The 23,159-nt window shown below is 45.5% G+C and overlaps 1 protein-coding gene across 2 annotated transcripts in view; it reads left to right on the top strand.

Moving 5' to 3' along the window:
• Nucleotides 1-1,993: 1,993 nt before the first annotated feature.
• Nucleotides 1,994-23,159, top strand: part of LOC112223279 (serine/threonine-protein kinase SBK1-like) — a 29,771-nt gene continuing 8,605 nt past the window's right edge. The window contains exon 1 of one of the 2 annotated variants that reach the window (XM_042305591.1): nt 1,994-2,234. The gene's annotated coding sequence lies outside the window, so the exon portion shown is untranslated. Of the gene's footprint in view, nt 2,360-23,159 lie in introns of both variants that reach the window. The other variant, XM_042305590.1, reaches the window with a different exon arrangement.

Raw genomic sequence — 23,159 nt, 5'->3', positions numbered from 1 at the left:
AAAAATGTTGTATGCTAGAGGATAAATTCAGCCACTATTTATTGTTGAACTCAGGTCTTGTCTGGCTAATTGCCTACACAAATGGGCTGATCTATTAAGGGTACATTAAATTAGGTCTAAATCAAATTATATCAAACTTGAGACTCTGTTCTCCTGAAGTCCTCCTTTTTCGCGTGCAAATGTTTTCACCACGGCTTGTAGGTCCAGGTTGCGGGCCCAACTGTTTTCTATACTGAGTATTGCAAACACATACAGTCTTACCTGAAACATTGTGCATTATACTGTATGTCCATTGCGCTGCAAACAATTTAAACGTAGTATTGAATGATGCATGCCAAGATATACCAGAGATAAAGGACTGTTGATATTGCAACTACACAACTCAAACGCTTGTTCACCAGTTTGAACGAAAATCACAAACCGCTTTTTTTGTTCAAGCCCTCAAGAACTGTTGTCCTCTAAAAATAGGATCATCTGTTTGCATCTGCAAATGTTTGGCCTGTCCAGTATCCAGACGACCTGTCCTAGAGCTTCCTATACAGTTAATTTCTTTCCGTAACGTGTTGAAGCCGAACAATTAAGGAGAATGAGAGGCTCAAATTCGTTTTGAAGCACTCCGGCTGCCCAGTTTCCCTGACGTCGGTAATCAAGCTGTTTCTACCATCCCTGTAACTGTTGTTTCTGCGGATATCGTTTTCTAAACTAAAACTCATAAAGAACAACATTAGTCTCTCGGTCTGATAGGAGCTTTTAGACACCGGAGTAAGCTCCACTCATTGCACTGGCATGGTTGAAGCCTTGACCACAGCATTTGCTCGCTGATGTCCCCCTTATACTTTCATTACTCCTTTTCAAGGCCTGAGGCACTTTTTCGGTAACATTCTTGAAGCCCACGAAAGAAACACTTAGCTTCCTAGTACATATGGAAATTGAAAAGGTGAATGAATTAATAACTTTTTGGAAGGTTACTGTCAAAATGATTTATTACATTTAAAAAGAAATAGACATCAATCACAGGTGCTTGGGCCCCCAGAGCTATTGGGCTTGCAAAGGTGTCTGGTATGCCAGTTATGATCTCATACACAATTTTAGGCCCAGCCTTCGGGAACTTTTGGGACTTGACTGTTAGCGCTTGATGGCCTATAGCAACACCCCAAAATAATAGACTTTGGACGAGGCAGGTGAACCTGCAACCACAACACTTCAACAGCATTAGATCCTCTCTAAGCATTACAGGGATATGGCTCTGAACACCTCTCCCATAGGCAATCCGTCTCTTCCCCAGATGTTATATCCTTGTATTGCTACTGCTGTATCATCAAAGGAATTCTCTAAGTGAGTCTCAGAGATGGCCAATATACTGTATGAATGTTATGTGATTTTAGCAAGTTATTGATTTAATTAACCTTATTTACATATATTAATATGAGCATTTTATATTTATTTAGCTTTTTCATACCTCACAGCGACAGTTTAGTGCACCCGGTAGATAGTCTAAAATTGAATAGTCGCTCTCGTTTCCTTCGTCTGCAGTGTTCTGTAAGTACCGGCAAGGTGATAGCAAAGTTCTACTCTAGTGGATGACGTCCTGTTCCTGTATCAGCCTGAACTGAAATGATGGCAAAGGAGGAGAGGAAAACACCGTTTGTTACAAGACCATTGTTGTCATACATCCACTGTGCCCCCTTCCTGTAACAACGGGTGTAGTGGCAAAGCTGGCATTGCTCGAAACAGTACCAATGGTGATGCTGATCATAGCGTTAATAATAGTTTGTCGTAGTCCTAGGCTACTATAAAAATCCTATTACTAATTTTGAGATATAGCCCATCACTTTCCACGACTTGAATCCCTGTCATGCCAAAAGCCCTCCCAGTCCCTCCCAATACCTTCAACAGTCAACCAATAAATTCCCTTCTCATTCCTCCCTTTCTCTTTCCCGGTTGTCGCTAATCTGTACGGAGACAGCAAGGACAGTCGCTCCGGTCCTGGCGTGCAGGCAGGGTGCGCTTCTAGGCTTCTACCGATTCTCCACTGCTATTGGTTGAGGCGGAAAAGGGGCTGGAGCTTTGCGTTCCCCGTCTCTCCTCTCAGATCCTCTCATCCAGGAGCGATGCGGAGACAATAGGACTGGAACTGAAGAAGCCTGCGAAAGGGCTAGCGGTCGGCCGAACAAGGAGCATTTACCGCTAGACCAGGTGTCAATAGCACAAGAAGGAGAATTTGAATGCCGACGGTAAAGATACATTTTTACATCAAACCGTAAAGCTATGCGCCACTGTCATCCTCACGATTTGTTATTTTTTTATCTGTCTTGACTTGACTGACTTCAGAGCCCTTGCATGTTGGACGGATTGAATGGTGAGTAGCCTATTGCAGAATGAGCAGTGACTGATATTGAATTGTCTAAGTCTAAACAATGGAGAATTCTCCGCTGCTGTTGCCGACTGGGTTATGCGCATTTGCCTGGCAGGAGATGCGACTGCTGCTTTCAAGGCTACCGCTGCTAGGCTACTGCTGCAAGGTGTCTGTCATTTGAAACAATCCAGTAGCATTTGCATTTATGTTCTGATTATTGTGTGCATTGACGCCCTGTGACCCGGATGCAATGTCTACTGATTTATATTATGGGCCTGGGTAAATGTGTTCCGGGATCATGCCAGGGCTGTGTAGTGAATAGCTTAATTCAGTATAGCCGATTATTTCTATATATTTTGCCAATATTCACAATGGTTATCTTGATCTGTTGTAGGCTATAGACCTACACTAATGTATGGAAATTAATTCCTTCTCCCAAGTGTTTTTCTCTCTCTCTCTCTCTCTCTTTCTCTCTCTCTCTCACACACACACACACGCACGCACGCACGCACACACGCGCACTGCAAGCAATGATGTGATGCTATGTATTGGCCATTGAAGGGATTTGAAGCCACCGGACGTCCATATTGGCACTGCCCAGTGGGATAAATCCTCCATAGGAATTAATGGAATTCTCTAGTATTTCAATTAAATGTTTCAAGGACAAAATTACATGTATTTAATTATGTTTTTGTTGTGGTGGGGACAGTAACATTAGTAAAATTATACTTTAAGGAAAATGTTTTTATATATGCGTTCATTTTCAATGTTTATGTAATATAATATAATAAAATAATAAAAATTGAATAAAAATAGTGTTTGTAATAGAATAAATAATGAAAAAACAAACGTAGACATTAATACATTTATTTCTATAGCTTCTAAAATATGTTTTTTTTACACTGGTGAGGGAGTGCCAAGATGGAGGCACGGTGGCTTCAACACAGAGACCCTATTAGTCATCTAGTGTAAAATAAATCATTGACTAAAAGTCACTATCAAATCAAATTGTATTGGTCACATACACATGGTTAGCAGATGTTAATGTGAGTGTAGCGAAATGCTTGTGCTTCTAGTTCTGACAGTGCAGTAATATCTAACAAGTAATCTAAGAAATTCACAACAACTACCTTATACACATAATGTAAAGGGATGAATAAGAATATGTACATATAAATATATGGATGAGTGATGGCCGTGCGGCATAGGCAAGATGCAGTAGATGGAATAGAATACAATATATACATATGAGATGAGTAATGTAGGATATGTAAACATTATAAAAGTGGCGTTATTTAAAGTGACTAGTGATACCTTTATTAAATCCATCTATTAAATGTATTAAAGTGGCCAGAGATTTGAGTCTGCATGTTGGCAGCAGCCACTCTATGTTAGTGGTGGCTGTTTAACAGTCTGATGGCCTTGAGATAGAAGCTGTTTTTCAGTCTCTCGGTCCCAGCTTTGAAGCACCTGTACTGACCTCGCCTTCTGGATGATAGCGGGGTGAACAGGCAGTGGCTCGGGTGGTTGTTGTCCTTGATGATCTTTTTGACCTTCCTGTGACATTGGGTGGTGTAGGTGTCCTGGAGGGCAGGTAGTTTGACCCCGGTGATGCGTTGTGCAGACCTCACTACCCTCTGGAGAGCCTTACGGTTGTGGGCGGAGCAGTTGCCGTACCAGGCGGTGATAAAGCCCAACAGGGCTCTCAATTGTGCATCTTTAGAAGTTTGTGAGTGTTTTAGGTGTTAAGCCAAATTTCTACAGCCTCCTGAGGTTGAAGAGGCCTCATATGGACTGTTTTCCAGTCTCTATTTCCCCCTCTGACTCATAAGCTCTCTCTCTTTCTCTCTCTCTCTCTCTCTCTCTCTCTGCCTCATCAGCTCTCTCTCTATTTCCCCCTCTGCCTCGTAAGCTCTCTCTCTCTCTCTCTCTGCCTCATTAGCTCTCTCTCTCTCTCTCTCTCTCTCTCTCTCTGCCTCATCACCTTTCTCTCTATTTCCCCCTCTGCCTCATCAGCTCTCTCTCTATTTCCCCCTCTGCCTTGTCAGCTCTCTCTCTCTCTCTCTCTCTCTCTCTCTCTCTCTATTTCCCCCTCTGCCTCATCAGCTCTCTCTCTCTCTATTTGCCCCTCTGCCTCATCTCTCTCTCTCTGTCTCTCTCTCTCTCTCTCACATAATCTCTCTCGCTCGCTCTCTCTATTTTCCCCTCTGCCTCATCAGCTCTCTCTCTCTATTTGCCCCTCTGCCTCATCATCTCTCTCTCTCTCTCTCTCTCTCACACATCACCTCTCTCTCTCTCACATCATCTCTCTCTCTCGCTCTCTTTCTATTTACCCCTCTGTCTCATCATCTCTCTCTCTGTTGGTCACTTGCAGGTGTGGAGGACAGAGCATTCAGAACTATACAGTAGATATAGGCTCTATAACTAATAGGGACACCAGCATTGCCGCATCTGGCCAGGTTGAGGCAGTTGCTGCGGGCTGCCAAGGTGCTCAGGGTCGGTCCGTCAAGCTGTCATAAACAAACCAATCAGATCCAACCTCCGTGTCAGGGCCAGAGGGTAAGGGCAGCGTGAGGACCGAGTCGTAGGCCTGGGCTACAGCTGCACTGTGCAGAGCTCAATGTGATGCAAATGCTGCATCCATAGAAATGATAATGCCTGATATAATATGGGTGTCCTTTACACGGACCAATATGTTCTGTAGCTGGCGTCTAGCGGACACAGAGCTACACTGATTGATCCAACCGCCGGGGTGAAAGTGATAGGCTGCAGCTGTACTGTGTCAGGAGAAAGTGAAACAGTGGAAATTGAACATGTCACTCACCCACTGACTGGCTGACCGCTGGGAGGGAGTTGATTGAAGTCATCATGACATTGAAATTGAACTGTCTCTCTTGATATTTGAAGGACATAGCTCCAGAGACAGTCCAATGAATATGATATCCTCCAGAGATGGTGGACAGAAAATTATCCAATGTTCAATTTAACACCGAGTGCTACAGCTGCAATATGTAACTTTTTTGTTCAACCCGACCAAATTCACATAGAAAATATGTGTTTTAGATCTGTCATTCCCAATGAAAGCAAGTCTAAGAAGCGGTAGATCTGTTCTATGTGCACTATTTCTATGCTTCCCGTTTTACTTTTACTTTTCGTACACCAGCTTCAAACAGCTGAAAACACAATATGTTTGTTTATGGAACAGATATTTCACAACGGTTTAGACACAATGACTCTGTACACTATACTTGCTTCTTTTGTGTCACTCGCATATTTCCCAGCATGCTCTATTACAGATACAGTTTAAGAATTGTTTGTTTCATTATCTATGTTTTTGCATGTACATTGATGAATTGATCTTATGCTTCTCCAATATAAATTACATACATTTTCTAAACTAACCATTGCTGAAATGGTTGTTCCAGTTTAGATGGTCTAGATAGTCTCCTTTTTCAGTCTTTTTAACTCTGGCAGTCATTCTGATTGCAGGTTGCGGGTGAGTAAAAATTCCTGAAGTTGGATTTCCCCAGTTTGGCTGGATTTCAATCGGAATTATACATCACTTTGTAAATATGCATAATGTGAGAGGTTGCATAAATTACCCAATATGTTGAATTGTTTGGATTACCCGGAAATGGGTTAATTTGAAAATCAATTGGGATTGTATTCACTTTCATGCTGGGTTGACCAAGCAGCTGGTTGTTTTTTAACGCTATCCATAGGTTATTTTCAGGAGGTGTGGTTTGTTAGTGGCTTGGTTTTTATATTGTTATTTTTGGCCACCCGTGAGAATGTAAATCCTGTTGATCATGTCAAGTTTGTACACTGCAATGTTATATTGTCCTTGAATATTAATGCAAATTACATATTTTAATTTGATAATTTTAACATATTGCAACAAAGTGGTTACAATCCCATTTGTGGTATCACATTGGAATCTTCACACATTTTTATGGAACTAAAACATTTCTATAAGCTTCATTAAAGCTACAAAAGTGTCAGTGTTTGACCATAATATGTGACAATAATTCAAAAGAACAGATTAATGACATTTACTCTCACAGGTTGCCAGAAAGGACTGAAAGCCACACCCCTACTAAGCCAAGCCTCTACTGGTTCATATCTCAATAACCCAGCATCAACGAACCAACCTTGCTCTTTTTAAAAACAACCCAACTAAGTGACTCAATTCCTGCAACCCAGCAGTTGGGTCAGCTAAGCAACCCAGTATATTTTAGTGTAAGCCCTCAAAATAAGGACTATGAAATACATATTGTATTGTACTAAAGGTCCTAAACAGTCATTCTGAAAAGTACTTTTTCTCTCATGGCTAACTACCAGGAAGTTTGACAAGACAGACTGAGTGGGCGGGGAGCTAATATTCATGAGCTCACCTTGACTGACAGCTCTTTGAAACGCCTATGTTAAGCAACTCGGATGCAGTGAGCAGTGTTGTTGTAAAATCATCTCAAGCACATTTGGTGATAAACAAAGCAACTCAAACAGCATTGAAGTTGCATCAAATATATATACAAATAAATATAAGGTGTTCTTCTACCATATATCTTTCCTTTGGCATGTCTCTTGTGATCACAGCAGCACTGATGGATGTAATGATTTGACAACTGCGTCAGAGTTTTGAACGACTCTTTCCACCCTTTTGCTCCACGCTGGCTGAAGACACAGATGAAGACCTAGCTAGCCAGTAACTATCTAACACCAGACACAGCGGAAGACCTAGCTGGACAGTAACTAGCTAACACCAGACACAGATGAAGACCTAGCTAGCCAGTAACTAGCTAACACCAGACACATGAAGACCTAGCTAGCCAGTAACTAGCTAACACCAGACACAGATTAAGACCTAGCTAGCCAGAAACTAGCTAACAGCAGACAGAGATGAAGACCTAGCTAGCCAGACTCTATATGTTTTGACAATAATAGTTTACTATCTAAGGTAACGCCAAGTAATTTAGTCTCCTCAACTTGTTCAACAGACACACCATTCATCACCAGATTCAGCTGAGGTCTAGAATTTAGGGAATGATTTGGACCGAATACAATGCTCTTAGTTTTAGAGATGTTCAGGACCAGTTTATTACTGGCCACTGGCCACCCTGATGTGTGTATGGTTGTATCATCAGCATACATGGACACACATGCTTTTTTAATGCCAGTGGCAAGTCATTGGTATTTATTGAAAAGAGTAGAGGGCATAGGGAGCTGCCCTGTGGTACACCACACTTTACATGTTTGACATTAGAGAAGCTTCCATAAAAAAAACCTTTGGGGGGACAAAAGGGCGCCATAGAGAGGACACTGTTTCAGCGAGCTCCCGTGGCATTCGTAAATTTATATTTTTACATTAATCTCCTAGCTTGAAAAAGTGGTAGAATTGGCTAAATAAGTTATCCTACAATGAGTCTTGACGGCTATTTCTCAAAAATCTCTGAAAATCCCTGTAGATGTGCCGGAACAGCTAGCTAATGTTAGCGAAGCTAAAACCATTGCGGTACCAGGCACAATGGACCTGGTGATTCAAAAGATGACTGATAACATTACTAAAGTGATCAATGTTAAGATAAGAACGGACTTGGAAGCAATAGCAGGCCATTCAGCTGAACTACAGAGGGTTGTCAAACATGTTGATGAGGCGGAAGGAAGAATTGCTACAGTGGAAACTTCAACTACATCTATGGACACTAAGATAAAAGCACTTGAGAAACAGGTGCACGAAATGATGGAGCACATTGACGACTTGGATAATTGAGGACGCAGATGCAATATTCGTGTTGTGGGACACCCGGAAAATTCTGAAGGGACACGTTCAGTAAGTTTTTTGAGGAATGGTTCCCTGGCCACCTACAAATGGACACTAAGGCTGGTCGTGTGAAGCTGGACAGAGCCCATCGCTCTCAAGCACCGATACCCGGTCCCAATCAGCGCCCACGGCCAGTGGCTATAAAGTTCCACAACTTCACCGACAAGCAGCGCGTCATGGATGCGGCTAGAAACATCAGCTCTGATGGTAGTCAACGTAAAGGTCCAAAGGTCTCATTCTTCAATGATTATTCCACTGCGGTTGTACGAAGACGCAAAACGTTTGATGAGGCCAAGGCTCGACTCCGCACTGCTGTACCCGGCCACATTGAAGATTATGGTCAACGGATCGCCTAAAAAACTCTACACACCCGAAGAGGCTGCTGCGTTTATTGACTCTCTCGGGTAAATAACTTTAAGCTGCACCTCCGCAGCATTGGATAACTTTTTTATTTTTATTTGAATCTGATCATGAAACAGTGGTGTGAGTTCTCACGTGCTTTGGTTCAGTAATATTCGTATCTTTATATCTTTATTATTTTTCTTGCTAAAGTAACTGCCTCTATAACTCAGGCTGAGATATGTGTGAATCCATATTGGTGCCCAGGCTTGGTTTTAGGTGGAAGAGCCGCAATCTTCTTCTAATTGATTTTCATTTCCATATATATATATAAAGGATGAGGCTATTGAGTGGCAATGCGGACTTAAGAGTAACATTGGAAAGTTGAAATCCCCTGCATGTTAGCTAGTGGGAAAACCCCCTTTTGGATCTTTACATGTTTCATTTTTGCGTTTAGTATAGTTCGAGTTCAGGGTTCATATCGTTTGTTTTATGCTCGGTGAGATAGGAAAGAGTTCCACACATGGAAAAAGGTACCACCCCACTTTTACAGTTGGATTCAGTCTGGATAGTGAATGGTCAAAGTGCAATGGCAGGTAACAGACTGCGTGTATGTACATGGAACATTAGAGGGAGCCATAACCCCATTAAAAGGAAGAAGGTAGTGTATTTTTAAAAAAAGAAAGAAAATATTGATATTGCCCTGTTGCAAGAAACTCATTTGGATGATAAGGAGCATCTGAAATTACAACAAGGGGGGTTTGGTCAAGTGTTTTTCTCATCATTTACATCCAGAAGTAGAGGTGTAGCAAGGTCTTGAATTGTGTGAAAGATACATTTGGAGAACAAGAGCACCTCCTCCCAGATGCCCACTGCACTGAGGCTAGGTAACACGGTCACCACCGATAAATCCATGATTATCTAAAACTTCAACAAGCATTTCTCAACGGCTAGCCATGCCTTCCGCCTGGCTACTCCAACCTCGGCCAACAGCTCCGCCCCCCCCCGCAGCTACTCGCCCAAGCCGCTCCAGGTTCTCCTTTACCCAAATCCAGATTGCAGATGTTCTGAAAGAGCTTCAAAACCTGGACCCGTACAAATCAGCTGGGCTTGACAATCTGGACCCTCTATTTCTGAAACTATCCGCCACCATTGTCGCAACCCCTATTACCAGCCTGTTCAACCTCTCTTTCATATCGTCTGAGATCCCCAAGGATTGAAAGCTGCCGCAGTCATCCCCCTCTTCAAAGGGGGAGACACCCTGGACCCAAACTGTTACAGACCTATATCCATCCTGCCCTGCCTATCTAAGGTCTTCGAAAGCCAAGTCAACAAACAGGTTACTGACCATCTCGAATCCCACCGTACCTTCTCCGCTGTGCAATCTGGTTTCCGAGCCGGTCACGGGTGCACCTCAGCCACGCTCAAGGTACTAAACGATATCATAACCGCCATCGATAAAAGACAGTACTGTGCAGCCGTGTTCATCGACCTTGCCAAGGCTTTCGACTCTGTCATTCACCATATTCTTATCGGCAGACTCAGTAGCCTCGGTTTTTCGGATGACTGCCTTGCCTGGTTCACCAATTACTTTGCAGACAGAGTTCAGTGTGTCAAATTGGAGGGCATGCTGTCCGGTCCTCTGGCAGTCTCTATGGGGGTGCCACAGGGTTCAATCCTCGGGCCGACTCTTTTCTCTGTATATATCAATGATGTTGCTCTTGCTGCGGGCGATTCCCTGATCCATCTCTACGCAGACGACACCATTCTATATACTTCCGGCCCGTCCTTGGACACTGTGCTATCTAACCTCCAAACGAACTTCAATGCCATACAACACTCCTTCCGTGGCCTCCAACTGCTCTTAAACGCTAGTAAAACCAAATGCATGCTTTTCAACCGTTCGCTGCCTGCACCCGCATGCCTGACCAGCATCACCACCCTGGATGGTTCCGACCTTGAATATGTGGACATCTATAAGTACCTAGGTGTCTGGCTAGACTGTAAACTCTCCTTCCAGACTCATATCAAACATCTCCAATCAAAAATCAAATCAAGAGTCGGCTCTCTATTCCGCAACAAAGCCTCCTTCACTCACGCCGCCAAACTTACCCTAGTAAAACTGACTATCCTACCGATCCTCGACTTCGGCGATGTCATATACAAAATTGCTTCCAACACTCTACTCAGCAAACTGGATGCAGTTTATCACAGTGCCATCCGTTTTGTCACTAAAGCACCTTATACCACTCACCACTGCGACTTGTATGCTCTAGTCGGCTGGCCCTCGCTACATATTCGTCGCCAGACCCACTGGCTCCAGGTCATCTACAAGTCCATGCTAGGTAAAGCTCCGCCTTATCTCAGTTCACTGGTCACGATGGCAACACCCATCCGTAGCACGCGCTCCAGCAGGTGTATCTCACTGATCATCCCTAAAGCCAACACCTCATTTGGCCGCCTTTCGTTCCAGTTCTCTGCTGCCTGTGACTGAAACAAATTGCAAAAATCGCTGAAGTTGGAGACTTTTATCTCCCTCACCAACTTCAAACATCTGCTATCTGAGCAGCTAACCGATCGCTGCAGCTGTACATAGTCTATCGGTAAATAGTCCACCCATTTTTACCTACCTCATCCCCATACTGTTTTTATTTATTTACTTTTCTGCTCTTTTGCACACCAATATCTCTACCTGTACATGACCATCTGATCATTTATCACTCCAGTGTTAATCTGCAAAATTGTAATTATTCGCCTACCTCCTCATGCCTTTTGCACACAATGTATATAGACTCCCCTTTTTTTTCTACTGTGTTATTGACTTGTTAATTGTTTACTCCATGTGTAACTCTGTGTTGTCTGTTCACACTGCTATGCTTTATCTTGGCCAGGTCGCAGTTGCAAATGAGAACCTGTTCTCAACTAGCCTACCTGGTTAAATAAAGGTGAAATTAACAGAGGCAATGACAGAGGGCAAACGTTTTCTGTAAGTCTTCACAAGTTTTTCACACACTGTTGCTGGTATTTTGGCCCATTCCTCCATACAGATCTCCTCTAGAGCAGTGATGTTTTGGGGCTGTTGCTGGGCAACACAGACTTTCAACTCCCTCCAAAGATTTTCTATGGGGTTGAGATCTGGAGACTGGCTAGGCCACTCCAGGACCTTGAAATACTTCTTACGAAGCCACTCCTTCTTTGCCCGGGCGGTGTGTTTGGGATCATTGTCATGCTGAAAGACCCAGCCACGTTTCATCTTTAATGCCCTTGCTGATGGAAGGAGGTTTTCACGCAAAATCTCACGATACATGGCCCCGTTCATTCTTTCCTTTACAAGGATCAGTCGTCCTGTTCCCTTTGCAGAAAAACAGCCCCAAAGCATGATGTTTCCACCCCCATGCTTCACAGTAGGTATGGTGTTCTTTGGATGCATCTCAGCATTCTTTGTCCTCCAAACACGACGAGTTGAGTTTTTACCAAAAAGTTATATTTTGTTTTCGTCTGACCATATGACAGTCTCCCAATTCTTCTTCTGGATCATCCAAATGCTCTCTAGCAAACATCAGAGAAAGCTACGATATGGCTCTGCTCTACAATATGGCTCTGAACAATATGGCTCTGAATCTACGATATGGCTCTGAATCTACGATATGGCTCTGAATCTTCGATATTGCTCTGAATCTACGATATGGCTCTGAATCTACGATATGGCTCTGGTCTACAATATGGCTGAATCTACGATATGGCTCCTAATCTACGATATGGCTCTGAATCTACGATATGGCTCTGAATCTCGATATGGCTCTGAATCTACGATATGGCTCTGAATTTACGATATGGCTCTAATCTACGATATGGCTCTGAATCTACGATATGGCTCCTAATCTACGATATGGTTCTGAATCTACGACATGGCTCTGAATCCACGATATGGCTCTGAATCTACGATATGGCTCTGAATCCATGATATGGCTCTGAATCTACGATATGGATCTGAATCTACGATATGGCTCTGAATCTACGATATGGCTCTGAATCTACGATATGGCTCTGAATCTACGATATGGCTCTGCTACGACATGGATCTGAATCTACGATATGGCTCTGAATCTACGAAATGGATCTGAATCTACGATATGGCTCTGAATCTACGACATGGCTCTGAATCTACGATATGGCTCTGAATCTACGATATGGCTCTGAATCTACGACATGGCTCTGAATCTACGATATGGCTCTGAATCTACGACATGGCTCTGAATCTACGATATGGCTCTGAATCTACGATATGGCTCTGAATCTACGATATGGCTCTGAATCTACGACATGGATCTGAATCTACGATATGGCTCTGAATCTACGACATGGCTCCTAATCTACGATATGGATCTGAATCTACGATATGGCTCTGAATCTACGATATGGCTCTGAATCTACGACATGGCTCTGAATCTACGACATGGCTCTGAATCTACGACATGGCTCCTAATCTACGATATGGATCTGAATCTACGATATGGCTCTGAATCTACGATATGGCTCTGAATCTACGACATGGCTCTGAATCTACGATATGGCTCTGAATCTACGACATGGCTCTGAATCTACGATATGGATCTGAATCTACGACATGGCAGAGGTTGAAAAGCCATAACACATCCGTTCTTTTCAACAACAGGTTATGGTCAATAATACCAAAGGTTGCACTGAAGTCTAATAGTACCACTCCCACAATCTTATTATCAATTTCTTTCAGCCAATCATCAGTCATTTGTGTCAGTGCAGTACATGTTGAGTGCCCTTCTCTATAAGCATACTGAAAGTCTGTTATTAATTTGTTTACAGAGTAATAGCATTGTATTTGGTCAACCCCAATTTTTTCCAACAGTTTGCTAAGAGATGGCAGTAAACTTATAGGCCTGCTGTTAGAACCAGTAAAGTTTGCGTTACCACTCTTGGCTAGCAGAATGACTTTGGCTTCCCTCCAGGCCTGAGGACAAAGACTTTCCTCTAGGCTCAGATTAAAGATATGACAGATAGGAGTGGTTATAGAGTCAGCTACCATCCTCAGTAGCTTTCCATCTAAGTTGTCAATACAGTTTTTCAATTCCTCATCAATCTATGGAGCCTTAACAGTTGTAACAGTATGTTTTTTAACTGGTGCATGTTTATCAATAATCGGAAGAAGCAATTTCATCAATTTCTGCATCTGGATGCTTGACAGCTCTGGGTGGCACTTGACAGCTTTGGCTGGTTATTGGCTGAGCACCCAGGAAGTGTTGTATGAGGCAGGAAGTCTGGCATTAGCCCATCTGTCTGTCTGCGGCATCATTAAAATGATTACTGGCAGTTTTGGTTTCTACGGCAATGCCATGATAGCAACAACAGTCTATTTTGTATGTCCACTGCACCAAAGGGGCTTTACCCCCCACCTCCCTCTTCAATCTCTCTCTTTCCTACTCTCGGGAACTGGACGGCACACTGCCAATTTCCAGATTGCTGTTATGCAACAGCCAAGCCAAACCTGACATGTCTCAGTTAGCTGAGGCAAGCACACAGAAACACAATGTTATTCGTCCAACGTTATAACAACCTCATCAAGAGTACTGCTCTGCTCTGTTGCTGCTGATCTAGTTAAGCCAATAGCTCTCTAGAGTGTTACGTAAGCAGCTGTTAGAAACTAAATTAAATGTCTTTTATTGGATTGATAAGAGGTAATATTTTTCCAGTCCACCGTAATAAATTAAATCCATCAGAATTGAAGATGAAATATGTATTCAAAAGACTGGAGCGAGACAGACAGTTTGTCGTGGACAACCCTTCTGGAGAGACAGACAGTTTGTCGTGGACAACCCTTCTGGAGAGACAGACAGTTTGTCGTGGACAACCCTTCTGGAGAGACAGACAGTTTGTTGTGGACAACCCTTCTGGAGAGACAGACAGTTTGTATTGGACAAACCTTCTGGAGAGACAGGCAGTCTGTAGTGGACAACCCTTCTGGAGAGAGACAGACACTCTGTAGTGGACAACCCCTTCTGGAGAGACAGACAGTTTGTATTGGACAACCCTTCTGGAGAGACAGGCAGTTTGTATTGGACAACCCTTCTGGAGAGACAGGCAGTCTGTAGTGGACAACCCTTCTGGAGAGACAGGCAGTCTGTAGTGGACAACCCTTCTGGAGAGAGACAGGCAGTTTGTATTGGACAACCCTTCTGGAGAGACAGACAGTTTGTATTGGACAACTCTTCTGGAGAGATAGACAGTTTGTATTGGACAACCCTTCTGGAGAGACAGACAGTTTGTCATGGACAACCCTTCTGGAGAGACAGACAGTTTGTATTGGACAACCCTTCTGGAGAGACATACAGTCTGCATTGGACAACCTTTCTGGAGAGCCAGACAGTTTGTAGTGGACAACCCTTCTGGAGAGAGACAGGCAATCTGTAGTGGACAACCTTTCTGGAGAGAGACAGGCAGTCTGTATTGGACAACCCTTCTGGAGAGAGACAGACAATCTGTAGTGGATAACCCTTCTGGAGAGAGACAGGCAGTCTGTACTGGACAACCCTTCTGGAGAGACAGACAGTTTGTAGTGGACAACCCTTCTGGAGAGACAGACAGTTTGTAGTGGACAACCCTTCTGGAGAGAGACAGACCGTTTGTAGTGGACAACCCTTCTGGAGAGACAGACAGTTTGTCGTGGACAACACTTCTGGAGAGACAGACAGTTTGTCGTGGACAACCCTTCTGGAGAGACAGACAGTTTGTATTGGACAACCCTTCTGGAGAGACAGACAGTTTGTCGTGGACAACCCTTCTGGGGAGACAGACAGTCTGTAGTGGACAACCCTTCTGGAGAGACAGACAGTCTGTATTGACAACCCTTCTGGAGAGCGACAGACAGTCTGTATTGGACAACCCTTCTGGAGACACAGACAGTTTGTCATGGACAACCCTTCTGGAGAGACAGGCAGTTTGTATTGGACAACCCTTCTGGAGAGACAGACAGTCTGTTGTGGAGAACCCTTCTGTAGAGACAGACAGTCTGTAGTGGACAACCCTTCTGGAGAGACAGACAGTCTGTAGTGGACAACCCTTCTGGAGAGACAGACAGTCTGTTGTGGACAACCCTTCTGGAGAGACAGACAGTCTGTAGTGGACAACCCTTCTGGAGAGAGACAGACAGTCTGTATTGGACAACCCTTCTGGAGAGACAGACAGTTTGTCATGGACAACCCTTCTGGAGAGACAGGCAGTTTGTATTGGACAACCCTTCTGGAGAGACAGACAGTCTGTTGTGGACAACCCTTCTGTAGATACAGACAGTCTGTAGTGGACAACCCTTCTGGAGAGACAGACCGTTAGTAGTGGACAACCCTTCTGGAGAGAGACAGGCAATCTGGAGTGGACAACCTTTCTGGAGAGAGACAGGCAGTCTGTATTGGACAACCCTTCTGGAGAGAGACAGGCAGTCTGTAGTGGATAACCCTTCTGGAGAGAGATGCAGTCTGTTGTGGGCAACCCTTCTGGAGAGACAGACAGTCTGTAGTGGACAACCCTTCTGGAGAGACAGACAGTCTGTTGTGGACAACCCTTCTGGAGAGACAGACAGTCTGTAGTGGACAACCCTTCTGGAGAGACAGACAGTTTGTAGTGGACAACCCTTGTAGAAAGACAGACAGTCTGTATTGGTCAACCCTTCTGGAGAGACAGACAGTCTGTATTGGACAACCCTTCTGGAGAGACAGACAGTCTGTAGTGGACAACCCTTCTGGAGAGACAGACAGTCTGTATTGGACAACCCTTCTGGAGAGACAGGCAGTTTGTATTGGACAACCCTTCTGGAGAGACAGACAGTCTGTTGTGGACAACCCTTCTGTAGAGACAGACAGTCTGTAGTGGACAACCCTTCTGGAGAGACAGACAGTCTGTAGTGGACAACCCTTCTGGAGAGACAGACAGTCTGTAGTGGACAACCCTTCTGGAGAGACAGACAGTCTGTATTGGACAACCCTTCTGGAGAGCCAGACAGTTTGTAGTGGACAACCCTTCTGGAGAGAGACCGGCAATCTGTAGTGGACAACCTTTCTGGAGAGAGACAGGCAGTCTGTATTGGACAACCCTTCTGGAGAGAGACAGACAATCTGTAGTGGATAACCCTTCTGGAGAGACAGACAGTCTGTTGTGGACAACCCTTCTGGAGAGACAGACAGTTTGTAGTGGACAACCCTTCTGGAGAGACAGACAGTTTGTAGTGGACAACCCTTCTGGAGAGAGACAGACCGTTTGTAGTGGACAACCCTTCTGGAGAGACAGACAGTTTGTCGTGGACAACCCTTCTGGAGAGACAGACAGTTTGTCGTGGACAACCCTTCTGGAGAGACAGACAGTTTGTATTGGACAACCCTTCTGGAGAGACAGACAGTTTGTCGTGGACAACCCTTCTGGGGAGACAGACAGTCTGTAGTGGACAACCCTTCTGGAGAGACAGACAGTCTGTATTGACAACCCTTCTGGAGAGCGACAGACAGTCTGTAATGGACAACCCTTCTGGAGAGACAGACAGTTTGTCGTGGACAACCCTTCTGGAGAGACAGACAGTTTGTATTGGACAACCCTTCTGGAGAGACAGACAGTTTGTCGTGGACAACCCTTCTGGGGAGACAGACAGTCTGTTGTGGACAACCCTTCTGGAGAGACAGACAGTCTGTAGTGGACAACCCTTCTGGAGAGACAGACAGTTTGTAGTGGACAACCCTTCTAGAAAGACAGACAGTCTGTATTGGTCAACCCTTCTAGAGAGACAGACAGTCTGTATTGGACAACCCTTCTGGAGAGACAGACAGTCTGTATTGGACAACCCTTCTGGAGAGACAGACAGTCTGTTGTGGACAACCCTTCTGTAGAGACAGACAGTCTGTAGTGGACAACCCTTCTGGAGAGACAGACAGTTTGTAGTGGACAACCCTTCTAGAAAGACAGACAGTCTGTATTGGTCAACCCTTCTGGAGAGACAGACAGTCTGTATTGGACAACCCTTCTGGAGAGACAGGCAGTTTGTATTGGACAACCCTTCTGGAGAGACAGACAGTCTGTTGTGGACAACCCTTCTGTAGAGACAGACAGTCTGTAGTGGACAACCCTTCTGGAGAGACAGACAGTCTGTAGTGGACAACCCTTCTGGAGAGACAGACAGTCTGTATTGGACAACCCTTCTGGAGAGCCAGACAGTTTGTAGTGGACAACCCTTCTGGAGAGAGACAGGCAATCTGTAGTGGACAACCTTTCTGGAGAGAGACAGGCAGTCTGTATTGGACAACCCTTCTGGAGAGAGACAGACAATCTGTAGTGGATAACCCTTCTGGAGAGAGACAGGCAGTCTGTACTGGACAACCCTTCTGGAGAGACAGACAGTTTGTAGTGGACAACCCTTCTGGAGAGACAGACAGTTTGTAGTGGACAACCCTTCTGGAGAGAGACAGACCGTTTGTAGTGGACAACCCTTCTGGAGAGACAGACAGTTTGTCGTGGACAACCCTTCTGGAGAGACAGACAGTTTGTCGTGGACAACCCTTCTGGAGAGACAGACAGTTTGTATTGGACAACCCTTCTGGAGAGACAGACAGTTTGTCGTGGACAACCCTTCTGGGGAGACAGACAGTCTGTAGTGGACAACCCTTCTGGAGAGACAGACAGTCTGTATTGACAACCCTTCTGGAGAGCGACAGACAGTCTGTATTGGACAACCCTTCTGGAGACACAGAGAGTTTGTCATGGACAACCCTTCTGTAGAGACAGACAGTCTGTAGTGGACAACCCTTCTGGAGAGACAGACAGTCTGTAGTGGACAACCCTTCTGGAGAGACAGACAGTCTGTATTGGACAACCCTTCTGGAGAGACAGACAGTCTGTATTGGACAACCCTTCTGGAGAGCGACAGACAGTCTGTATTGGACAACCCTTCTGGAGAGACAGACAGTTTGTCATGGACAACCATTCTGGAGAGACAGGCAGTTTGTATTGGACAACCCTTCTGGAGAGACAGACAGTCTGTTGTGGACAACCCTTCTGTAGAGACAGACAGTCTGTAGTGGACAACCCTTCTGGAGAGACAGACCGTTAGTAGTGGACAACCCTTCTGGAGAGAGACAGGCAATCTGTAGTGGACAACCTTTCTGGAGAGAGACAGGCAGTCTGTATTGGACAACCCTTCTGGAGAGAGACAGACAGTCTGTAGTGGATAACCCTTCTGGAGAGAGAGGCAGTCTGTAGTGGACAACCCTTCTGGAGAGACAGACAGTCTGTTGTGGTCAACCCTTCTGGAGAGACAGACAGTCTGTAGTGGACAACCCTTCTGGAGAGACAGACAGTCTGTTGTGGACAACCCTTCTGGAGAGACAGACAGTCTGTAGTGGACAACCCTTCTGGAGAGACAGACAGTTTGTAGTGGACAACCCTTCTAGAAAGACAGACAGTCTGTATTGGTCAACCCTTCTGGAGAGACAGACAGTCTGTATTGGACAACCCTTCTGGAGAGACAGGCAGTTTGTATTGGACAACCCTTCTGGAGAGACAGACAGTCTGTTGTGGACAACCCTTCTAGAAAGACAGACAGTCTGTATTGGTCAACCCTTCTAGAGAGACAGACAGTCTGTATTGGACAACCCTTCTGGAGAGACAGACAGTCTGTATTGGACAACCCTTCTGGAGAGCCAGACAGTTTGTAGTGGACAACCCTTCTGGAGAGAGACAGGCAATCTGTAGTGGACAACCTTTCTGGAGAGAGACAGGCAGTCTGTATTGGACAAGCCTTCTGGAGAGAGACAGACAATCTGTAGTGGATAACCCTTCTGGAGAGAGACAGGCAGTCTGTACTGGACAACCCTTCTGGAGAGACAGACAGTTTGTAGTGGACAACCCTTCTGGAGAGAGACAGGCAGTCTGTACTGGACAACCCTTCTGGAGAGACAGACAGTTTGTAGTGGACAACCCTTCTGGAGAGACAGACAGTTTGTAGTGGACAACCCTTCTGGAGAGAGACAGACAGTTTGTAGTGGACAACCCTTCTGGAGAGACAGACAGTTTGTCGTGGACAACCCTTCTGGAGAGACAGACAGTCTGTAGTGGACAACCCTTCTGGAGAGACAGGCAGTTTGTATTGGACAACCCTTCTGGAGAGACAGACAGTCTGTAGTGGACAACCCTTCTGGAGAGACAGACAGTCTGTAGTGGACAACCCTTCTGGAGAGACAGACAGTCTGTAGTGGACAACCCTTCTGGAGAGAGAGGCAGTCTGTAGTGGACAACCCTTCTGGAGAGACAGACAGTCTGTTGTGGGCAACCCTTCTGGAGAGGCAGACAGTCTGTAGTGGACAACCCTTCTGGAGAGACAGACAGTCTGTTGTGGACAACCCTTCTGGAGAGACAGACAGTCTGTTGTGGACAACCCTTCTGGAGAGACAGACAGTCTGTAGTGGACAACCCTTCTGGAGAGACAGACAGTCTGTATTGGTCAACCCTTCTGGAGAGACAGACAGTCTGTATTGGACAACCCTTCTGGAGAGACAGGCAGTTTGTATTGGACAACCCTTCTGGAGAGACAGACAGTCTGTTGTGGACAACCCTTCTGTAGAGACAGACAGTCTGTATTGGACAACCCTTCTGGAGAGCCAGACAGTTTGTAGTGGACAACCCTTCTGGAGAGAGACAGGCAATCTGTAGTGGACAACCTTTCTGGAGAGAGACAGACAGTCTGTACTGGACAAGCCTTCTGGAGAGAGACAGACAATCTGTAGTGGATAACCCTTCTGAGAGAGACAGGCAGTCTGTACTGGACAACCCTTCTGGAGAGACAGACAGTTTGTAGTGGACAACCCTTCTGGAGAGACAGACAGTTTGTAGTGGACAACCCTTCTGGAGAGAGACAGACAGTTTGTAGTGGACAACCCTTCTGGAGAGACAGACAGTTTGTCGTGGACAACCCTTCTGGAGAGACAGACAGTTTGTCGTGGACAACCCTTCTGGAGAGACAGACAGTTTGTATTGGACAACCCTTCTGTAGAGACAGACAGTTTGTCGTGGACAACCCTTCTGGAGAGACAGACAGTCTGTATTGACAACCCTTCAGGAGAGCGACAGACAGTCTGTATTGGACAACCCTTCTGGAGAGACAGACAGTTTGTCATGGACAACCCTTCTGGAGAGACAGGCAGTTTGTATTGAACAACCCTTCTGGAGAGACAGACAGTCTGTAGTGGACAACCCTTCTGGAGAGACAGACAGTCTGTAGTGGACAACCCTTCTGGAGAGACAGGCAGTTTGTATTGGACAACCCTTCTGGAGAGACAGACAGTCTGTAGTGGACAACCCTTCTGGAGAGACAGACAGTTAGTAGTGGACAACCCTTCTGAGAGAGACAGGCAATCTGTAGTGGACAACCTTTCTGGAGAGAGACAGGCAGTCTGTATTGGACAACCCTTCTGGAGAGAGACAGACAGTCTGTAGTGGACAACCCTTCTGGAGAGACAGACAGTCTGTAGTGGACAACCCTTCTGGAGAGAGAGGCAGTCTGTAGTGGACAACCCTTCTGGAGAGACAGACAGTCTGTTGTGGGCAACCCTTCTGGAGAGACAGACAGTCTGTAGTGGACAACCCTTCTGGAGAGACAGACAGTCTGTTGTGGCCAACCCTTCTGGAGAGACAGACAGTCTGTAGTGGACAACCCTTCTGGAGAGACAGACAGTTTGTAGTGGACAACCCTTCTAGAAAGACAGACAGTCTGTATTGGTCAACCCTTCTGGAGAGACAGACAGTCTGTATTGGACAACCCTTCTGGAGAGACAGGCAGTTTGTATTGGACAACCCTTCTGGAGAGACAGACAGTCTGTTGTGGACAACCTTTCTGTAGAGACAGACAGTCTGTATTGGACAACCCTTCTGGAGAGCCAGACAGTTTGTAGTGGACAACCCTTCTGGAGAGAGACAGGCAATCTGTAGTGGACAACCTTTCTGGAGAGAGACAGGCAGTCTGTATTGGACAAGCCTTCTGGAGAGAGACAGACAATCTGTAGTGGATAACCCTTCTGGAGAGAGACAGGCAGTCTGTACTGGACAACCCTTCTGGAGAGACAGACAGTTTGTAGTGGACAACCCTTCTGGAGAGACAGACAGTTTGTCGTGGACAACCCTTCTGGAGAGACAGACAGTTTGTCGTGGACAACCCTTCTGGAGAGACAGACAGTTTGTATTGGACAACCCTTCTGTAGAGACAGACAGTTTGTCGTGGACAACCCTTCTGGGGAGAAAGACAGTCTGTAGTGGACAACCCTTCTGGAGAGACAGACAGTCTGTATTGACAACCCTTCAGGAGAGCGACAGACAGTCTGTATTGGACAACCCTTCTGGAGAGACAGACAGTTTGTCATGGACAACCCTTCTGGAGAGACAGGCAGTTTTATTGAACAACCCTTCTGGAGAGACAGACAGTCTGTAGTGGACAACCCTTCTGGAGAGACAGACAGTCTGTAGTGGACAACCCTTCTGGAGAGACAGGCAGTTTGTATTGGACAACCCTTCTGGAGAGACAGACAGTCTGTTGTGGACAACCCTTCTGTAGAGACAGACAGTCTGTAGTGGACAACCCTTCTGGAGAGACAGACAGTTAGTAGTGGACAACCCTTCTGGAGAGAGGCAGGCAATCTGTAGTGGACAACCTTTCTGGAGAGAGACAGGCAGTCTGTATTGGACAACCCTTCTGGAGAGAGACAGACAGTCTGTAGTGGATAACCCTTCTGGAGAGAGAGGCAGTCTGTAGTGGACAACCCTTCTGGAGAGACAGACAGTCTGTTGTGGGCAACCCTTCTGGAGAGACAGACAGTCTGTAGTGGACAACCCTTCTGGAGAGACAGACAGTCTGTTGTGGACAACCCTTCTGGAGAGACAGACAGTCTGTAGTGGACAACCCTTCTGGAGAGACAGACAGTTTGTAGTGGACAACCCTTCTAGAAAGACAGACAGTCTGTATTGGTCAACCCTTCTGGAGAGACAGACAGTTTGTATTGGACAACCCTTCTGGAGAGACAGACAGTCTGTTGTGGACAACCCTTCTGGAGAGACAGGCAGTCTGTAGTGGACAACCCTTCTGGAGAGACAGACAGTCTGTAGTGGACAACCCTTCTGGAGAGACAGACAGTCTGTAGTGGACAACCCTTCTGGAGAGACAGACAGTTAGTAGTGGACATCCCTTCTGGAGAGAGACAGGCAATCTGTAGTGGACAACCTTTCTGGAGAGAGACAGGCAGTCTGTATTGGACAACCCTTCTGGAGAGAGACAGACAGTCTGTAGTGGATAACCCTTCTGGAGAGAGACAGGCAGTCTGTAGTGGACAACCCTTCTGGAGAGCCAGACAGTTTGTAGTGGACAACCCTTCTGGAGAGAGACAGGCAATCTGTAGTGGACAACCTTTCTGGAGAGAGACAGGCAGTCTGTATTGGACAAGCCTTCTGGAGAGAGACAGACAATCTGTAGTGGATAACCCTTCTGGAGAGAGACAGGCAGTATGTACTGGACAACCCTTCTGGAGAGACAGACAGTTTGTAGTGGACAACCCTTCTGGAGAGACAGACAGTTTGTAGTGGACAACCCTT

This window comes from Oncorhynchus tshawytscha, linkage group LG24 (assembly GCF_018296145.1).
Source record: "Oncorhynchus tshawytscha isolate Ot180627B linkage group LG24, Otsh_v2.0, whole genome shotgun sequence".
NCBI classification, from domain to species: Eukaryota; Metazoa; Chordata; class Actinopteri; order Salmoniformes; family Salmonidae; genus Oncorhynchus; species Oncorhynchus tshawytscha.
The sequence above is the reverse complement of the archived record's forward strand: the minus strand, read 5'-3'. Positions and strand labels throughout refer to the sequence as shown.